Below are 8,013 nucleotides of genomic sequence, written 5' to 3'. Positions count from 1 at the left end.
TGCATGCTTTCATAATTTGGGTCAACGGCAGAATGGGTTTTGCCCTGAAGTTGTGTCAGGGGTTAACAATCCTTATCTCTACCAGCTTTGCACATCTAAAGAGCGACATTTTTGCCCATTATTTGCAAAATAGCTCAGCTCTGTCAGATTGGATGAAGAGCGTCTGTGAACAGCAATTTTCAAGTCTTGCCACAAATTCTCAATTGGATTTAGGTCTGGACTTTGACTGGGCCATTCTAACACATGAATAGACTTTGATCTAAACCATTCCATTGTAGCTCTGGCTTTATGTTTAGGGTCATTCTCCTGCTGGAAGGTGAACCTCCGCCTCAGTCTGAAGTCTTTTGCAGACTCTAATGCCGCGTACAGAAGATCGGACATTCCGACAACAAAACCGTGGATTTTTTTTTTTCGACGGATGTTGGCTCAAACTTGTCTTGCATACACACGGTCACACGCACTCACGTACAACACGTACGACGGCACAATTAAGCCTCGTACACACACGATCAGTCCATCCGATGAGAACGGTCTCAAGGACCGTTGTCATCGGTTAACCGATGAAGCTGACCGATGGTCCGTCGCGCCTACACACCATCGGTTAAAAAAACAATCGTGTCAGAACGCGGTAACGTAAAACACAACGATGTGCTGAAAAAAAAAACCAAAGTTCAATGCTTCCAAGCATGCGTCGACTTTATTCTGAGCATGCGTGGATTTTTAACCGATGGTTGTGCCTACTAACCGATGGTTAAATAACCTATGGGGCCCACACACGATCGGTTTTGACCGATGAAAATGGTCCATCAGACCGTTGTCCTCTGGTTAACCTATCGTGTGTACAAGGCCTGAAAGGGAGGTTCACAACCAGTCGTGTTAGTAGAAGTTTGGTGAGAGACGATTCGTGCTTTTTAGCCTTGTGCTTTTCAGTCCGTTACAGCGTGACGAATGTGCTATCTCCATTACGAACGCTAGTTTTACCAGACCGAGCGATTCTGTCTTGTACTTGATTCAGAGTATGAGTGGATTTTTGTTGTCGGAAATTTTAGGAACCAGCACTCAATTTTTGTTGTCGGAATTTCCGACAGCAAATGTCCGATGGAGCCTCCACATGGTCGGAATTTCCAACAACAAGCTCCCATTGAACATTTGTTGTCGTACATTCCAAACGTGTGTATGCGGCATAACAGGTTTTCTTCTAAGATTCCCTATATAGTATTTGGCTCCATCCATCTTCCATTCAACTCTGACCAGCTTCCCTGTCCCTGCTGAAGAAAAGCATCAGCACAACATGATGCTGCCGCCAACATGTTTCACAGTGGGGGTGGTGTGTTCAGGGTGATGTGCAGTGTTAGTTTTCTGCCACACAGTGTTTTGCTTTTAGGCCAAAAAGTTCAATTTTGGTCTCATCTGACCAGAGCACCTTCTTCCACATGTTTGCCATGTCCCCCACATGGCTTCTCGCAAACTGCAAACAGGGCTTCTTATAGCTTTGGTCTTGCCACTCTTCCATAAAAGGCCAGATTTGTGGCGTGCACAACTAATAGTTGCCCTTTGGACAGATTCTCCCACCTGAGCTGTGGATCTCTGCAGCTCCTCCAGAGTTACCATGGGCCTCTTGGCTGCTTCTCTGATTAAAGGGGTTGTAAAGGTAAATGTTTTTTCACCTTAATGCATCCTATGCATTAAGGTGAAAAAACATCCGACGGTACCGGCCCCCCCGAACCCCCGTTTTACTTACCTGACCCCTCGAAAGTCCCGTGCGCGTCCACGTGATCCTCTTCGGTTCCCAGCCTGTCCGTTGATTGGCTAGGCTGGACGGATTGATAGCAGCGCAGCCATTGGCTGGCGCTGCTGTCAATCACAGCGGATGATGCGGCGCGCCAGGGCCGCCGCTGTATCACGAGAGCGCGCTCGCAAAAGCTTTTCACCATGCTCGCTCGTTCGCATGAAGGTGGAAAGCTTTTGCGAGGAGGTGCCGAGACAGCCACCGAGGGACCCCAGAAGACAGCGTTCGGGGACACTCTGTGCAAAACGAGCTGCACAGTGGAGGTAAGTATAACATGCTTGTTATTTAAAAAAAAATTTTTTTTGCCTTTAGTGACCCTTTAATGCTCTCCTTGCCCAGCCTGTCAGTTTAGGTGGACAGCCATGTCTTGGTAGATTTGCAGTTGTGCCATACTCTTATAATTTTCAGATGATAAATTGAACAGTGCTCTGTGACATGTTCAAAGCTTGGGATATTATTTTATAACCTAAACCTGCTTTAAACTTCTCCACAACTTTATCTCTAACCTGTCTGGTGTGTTCCTTGGCCTTCATGATGCGGTTTGTTCACTAAGGTTCTCTAACAAACCTCTGAGGGCTTCACAGAACAGCTGTATTTATACCGAGATTAAATTACTCACAGGTGGACTTTATTTACTACTTAGGTGACTTCTGAAGACAATTGGTTCCACTAGCCTTTATTTAGGGGGTAATAGAATAAAGGGGGCTGAATACAAATGCACACCACACTTTTCACATATTTATTTGTAAAACATTTTGAAAACCATTTATCATTTTCCTTCCACTTCACAATTAAGTTCCACTTTCTGGTGGTCTATCACATAAAATCCCAATAAAAGACATTTACGTTTTTGGTTGTAACGTGACAAAATGTGCAACATTTCAAGGGGTATGAATACCTTTTCAAGGCACTGTATGTATAAAATTGACAGTGCTATATAAGTATTTGTAATATTTAAAAATACAAAACATTCTCTCACTGGATGAGGTGGTGATGTCATGATCTTCATCTTGTTCAATCAGAGAACGCCATGTATTTCAACACCCGGAAGACTGACGCTATCACTGTAGCAGTGGCAACTACTAAAGTAGCTCACAGCCAGGTACGAGATATGGATACTTGGTCCAAGCTAACTATGTTACAAAAATCTTACATAAACTTCAGCTTTAAAAAATACATTTACTAATTTATTATTACAAATTTAGTTTTTAATAGAGGTGCACCGAAATGGAAATTTCAGAACCGAAACAAAACCGAAATAAAAAAAAATGTCAGGCCGAAACCAAAAATGACTGAACCATGCTGCATATTAAGAAAATATTAAGAAAATCAAAATGACAGTCACAGTTCATAATCTGCATACATCAAACTGCACTGTAGTCAGATGGCTGCATAACATTCCCTATGCATCTCAGCCTAATATGCTTTAGTAGTGTTTGTGTCTTAGGTGTGAATGCAGCCTAGGCGTATATACGCCTGAAGCGCGACGCTCGTGCCGCTGGAGGGGCGAATTTCCATTGATGTCTATGAGATGATTCACATCTCACGCCAAAACACCGTACGCCTGCCGCCTGAAAACAAGTCCCGGACCCTTTTTTTCAGGCGGCGTTCGGCATAGACATCAATGCAAATGATTTGTAAAAAAAATAAAAAAAAGTTAACAAATCGTGGCAAAATACGCCGCGTTACAGTGTGAATGCAGCCTTAAACTTACTTGTTGAACTTGCTGGCAATGGTGGTGGCACTGACTATATCGTCGTTCTTGTTCCTCCTCGGCGGCGCTGGCTCCGCCTCCTCTTGGAACTTGAACAGCCGCTCTCCTCGGCTCCTCTCATGCTCCTCCTCCCATCCCCTCCCGCCTACGGCCATGACCCCTAAGATACGTCACGCTGCTGGGAGGGGAGCAGGGCCGCTCTAAACATAGGAGGAGCCGGAGGGAAGTGTTGGTGGCACTGGCAGCCGCAGCGTGATGGCTATTGGCTGACGCCGCCGCCGGGTACGTGCAGATAAATAAATACTGAACCCAGAGAAACACCGACATTGACAGTGATTGAGAGCCGGCCGGCCCACTGCCGATCAACCCACCGGGAATCTCCCGGTACTCCCGATGGCCAGTCCATCGCTGGCCCTGAGTGGAGGTGGGTCATTATTGGCAATTCTTTAGTTGTTTCGGCATTTCCCCAAAACAGCTATTTTCGGCCGATATGTATCGGTCGCCGATATATCGGTGCATCCCTAGTTTTTGATGATAGTGTTTCCTTTCTAGAATGTAAAACGTTTGTGCCGTGTGGAACCATTGGTAATTATGACAGAGCACAACAGGTTTTCCTGTCTCTTGCCTTCAAAGGAAACCTGTTGGAAATCCAGAGACCACAAGCGCCACACTCTGCACCTTCAATAATAACAGTCTGCTTTGTGTGCCGTTTTACTTGTTTGGGTGGATGGATGGATTTACAAAACATTAAAACGGGTAGGGCTGTTTACAAAAGCAGAAAACACCCAAAGTCCCCAGGGCATTTCTTCATTTTGGAAACAGCAAACCTGCTAGATCATGGCCAACTTTGAAATGAGGGTTGAATTTCCACTGACATGGTGACACTAATGCCAAATTGCAATTTATAAACGAATGTCCTGGATTATGAGGTGAAGAACACAGGCCACTGAACTGGAGAATTTGTCTTTGAAAAGTACACTTTAAGCAGGTCAAGTCCTGCGTTAGCCATGTGTGATTTATGTGCTGCTTCAGATAAGCGTTTTAAGCTTAGCGCTCTGATGAGCAGAGACTATTGCAGATAGGGCACTTCTCTGTGGAATTACTTTGCTTTTTCCTAACGCTTTTCAGTAGATCAAGTAGAGAACGTGCTGTACGCTATTATAAATGCTATAAAATAAATCTACAGTCATTGTAATCACTCTATCCTATTGTCTTCTGAAGAACTTTATATATTAACCCCTTCCATACAGGGCATTTTCACCCCCTTACTGCCCAGACCAATTTTTAGTTTTCAGCGCTGTTGCACTTTGAATGACAATTGCGTGGTCATGCAACACTGTACCCAAACTAAATCTTTATGTTTCCCCCCCCCCCCCACAAATAGAGCTTTCGTTTGGTGGTATTTGATCATCTCTGCGGTTTTTATTTTTTGCGCTATAAACAAAAGAAGAGCGACAATTTTTTTTAAAAACACAATATTTTTTACTTTTTTATTTAATAAATATCACAATTTAAAAAAAAAAAATTTTCCTCAGTTTAGGCCGATACGTATTCTTCTACAAATTTTTGGTAAAAAAAAAAAAAATCGCAATAATCGTATATTGATTGGTTTGCGCAAAAGTTATAGCGTCTACAAAACAGGTGATAGATTTATGGCATTTTTATTTTATTAATTTTTTTACTAGTATTGGCGGCGATTTGTGATTTTTTACTGTGACCGTGACATTGCGACAAACACATCGGACACTTTTGACACGTTTTTGGGACCATTCACATTTATACAGGGATTAATGCTATAAATATGCATTGATTACTGTGTAAATGTGACCGGCAGGGAAGGGGTTAACCATGGGGTTAATATGTTCCCTAAGGTGTGTTCTAACTGTAGGGGGGAGGGGGCTCTCAAGGGGAGGAGACCAATGTGTGTTCCTCTGTACCGGCAACACACATTGGTCTCCTCACCGCTGACATGAGGTGGATCTGTGTGTGTACCGTGATTACCGGCAGTGCAGTCTCTTTGTTTGGAGAAGGGAGGAGCAAGGGAGGGCCTTGCCATCCTAGGCTACAGGGCTTGTGTAGTGAGACACAACGGTAGTTGCCGCATGCAAGCTCCATAGGATGCTGCAAGAGAAAGAAGCCTACAACAGAAAACCTAGGGAAGCGATCAAGGCACCAGCTTAAACTGGAAATATAGGCAAGGATTAAGGCTCGATTCACACCTATGCATGTTGCTTTTGAGCGTTTTTGCAATGCTTTTTGCGGTGCTTGCTGCGTTTTTACCGCGATTTGCGTTTTTTTAGCCAGTAATTACATTTTTTTTACATTTCCTTTAACAACCAGCTATAAACAGGTTAAAAAAAAAAAAGGCAAATCGCAGGAAAATCACAGTACTTGCGTTTTGGATGCAGGTCCATTGAATTCTATTGCATGCAAAACGCTGCTTTTTGCAGGAAAAAAAGTCCCTGACCCTTTCCAAAAACGCAGAGGCACAAAAAAGCATTGATGTGAACATGTTTCATAGGAAACCATGTTAAAAAATTTCCCTGCATTTCTGCAAAATGCATCAAAAAAAGCATTAGTGTGAATGGAGCCTAAATAAAAGAAGCTGCATACTAAGCAAGTGATTCAATCAGCAACTGAAAGTGCTTACAAAAACTGAGCTTTTAATATCACTTTAAACTATTTTCCAATTGTGTACAATATTGTGGGTGATTTTCTTTCTCTGCACCGATTTGATTCAACTCTTTCAGGCTGGTTGAATACCAGGTGCTTCTACTGGCTGCGGTGGTGTCTGCTGCTCCTTGTCACTACATGACACAAGAGCGACCTAGGGGCCACTGGGAGGAATCATAGAACCCAGTGGTGGACATGCTCTGTTACATACCCAAAAGTATGAAATTGGGGCTTTGGGACAACCCATTCTGTTCCATGATGGGCAGGCCCTTTATTTTTGGTTTAACATCTGCCCATCTATGACCAGTACTGTCAAATGTACCATGAATATTGATGATATGAGACGATATTGAATGTCAGATATTATGTGATATATTGCACTTGCTAACAAATTGCAACAGTTAACTTAAAGTGATATTAAGTTGATTTATATTGTCCCTTCTATTTCTGCATGTGGATGATGGCACTGTAATTAATAAAATAAAAATCTAAGTACCTTTTTCTATGTAATATACAGTACAACTGTCACATGAATCAACTCTTTCCCAAACTGTCTGCAGAGAAACATAAGCAGGAGGAGCTTCTAGTCCTGCGCTGCTGGTCACATGTTAGAAAAAAAATAAAACGGCTTTTGGAATACAGAGTAAAAAAAAAAAAATATCAATAAACTGTTTTAAATTGGCATACAAATATATACCGTGTTTCCCTGAAAATAAGCCCGGGTCTTATATTAATTTTGGCAACAAAAGACACAGTAGGGCTTATTTTCGGGGTAGGTCTTACCATGTAATGTGCTGTCTTCTCTCCCCCTCTCTCTCCCTGCCTGACAGGAATCCATAGTGTAAACTGAGTTAAAATGCTTGTAAAATCCTATAATCCACTCTATTACAGTAGTATATAATGTACAATGTGTGTGTTTCTGTAATATAATTGTGCCGAATACCTTCGTTATAGCGCCTGTGACCCGCCAGAGCTCTCTTCCCTGCAATTATATTACAGAAACACACACATTGTACATTATATACTACTGTAATAGAGTGGATTATAGGATGTTACAAACATTTTAAACTAGGGCTTATTTTCAGGGTAGGGCTTATATTGTAGTCCTCCTGGAAAATAATGCTAGGTCTTATTTTCGGGGAAACACGGTAGTCAAAATTTAATCTTTATTATCTTGTGGAAAAAAACATGGTGTGGGTGCATTTCTGACAGTTACAGCATGTGTCACGTCTCTCCAGCCTGTGTCTTAGAATAAGAGGAAGGTGAAGCTACCAATAATCTAAATGTAATATCCCACCCCTATTGTGTTTAGCCAGTTAGTGGGCATGGAGGAGGAGAAAAGGAGTGGACCCCTCATTTATTGCTGTGTACACGCCCACATGTGTGACTCTATAGTCACATGGGCTGCTCAGATAAGGATGAAATGCCCAGCATAGAGACTCACTGAAAACTGAGCATGTGCAGAGCTGCCACCACAGCTGCAAAACCTCTAGATCAGGGGTGCCCAACGTTTTGAAGCACAAGGGCCACTTAAGCGACTTAGTAACCGGTCGCGGGCCATAATGAGCGGAACGGGCGGATGGCAGGTCCGTGTCCACTACAGTTTTTTTGTTTATAGCGCAACAAATAAAAATTGCATCAAATACCACCAAAAGATTTGTGGGGGAAAAAAAAAGACATACATTTTTTATTTGGATACAGCGTCGCACACAATTGTCAAAGTGACGCAGCGCCATATCGCAAAAAATGGCCTGGCCATTAAGTGGGTAAATCCTTCTGGGCTGAACAGTGTTGTGTTTAGTATCACTTTAGTTTTCTTTTGAAGAAGCCAAGAAAA

This window comes from Rana temporaria, chromosome 13 (genome assembly GCF_905171775.1).
Source record: "Rana temporaria chromosome 13, aRanTem1.1, whole genome shotgun sequence".
Lineage (NCBI taxonomy): Eukaryota > Metazoa > Chordata > Amphibia > Anura > Ranidae > Rana > Rana temporaria.
Note: the sequence above shows the minus strand (reverse complement) of the source record.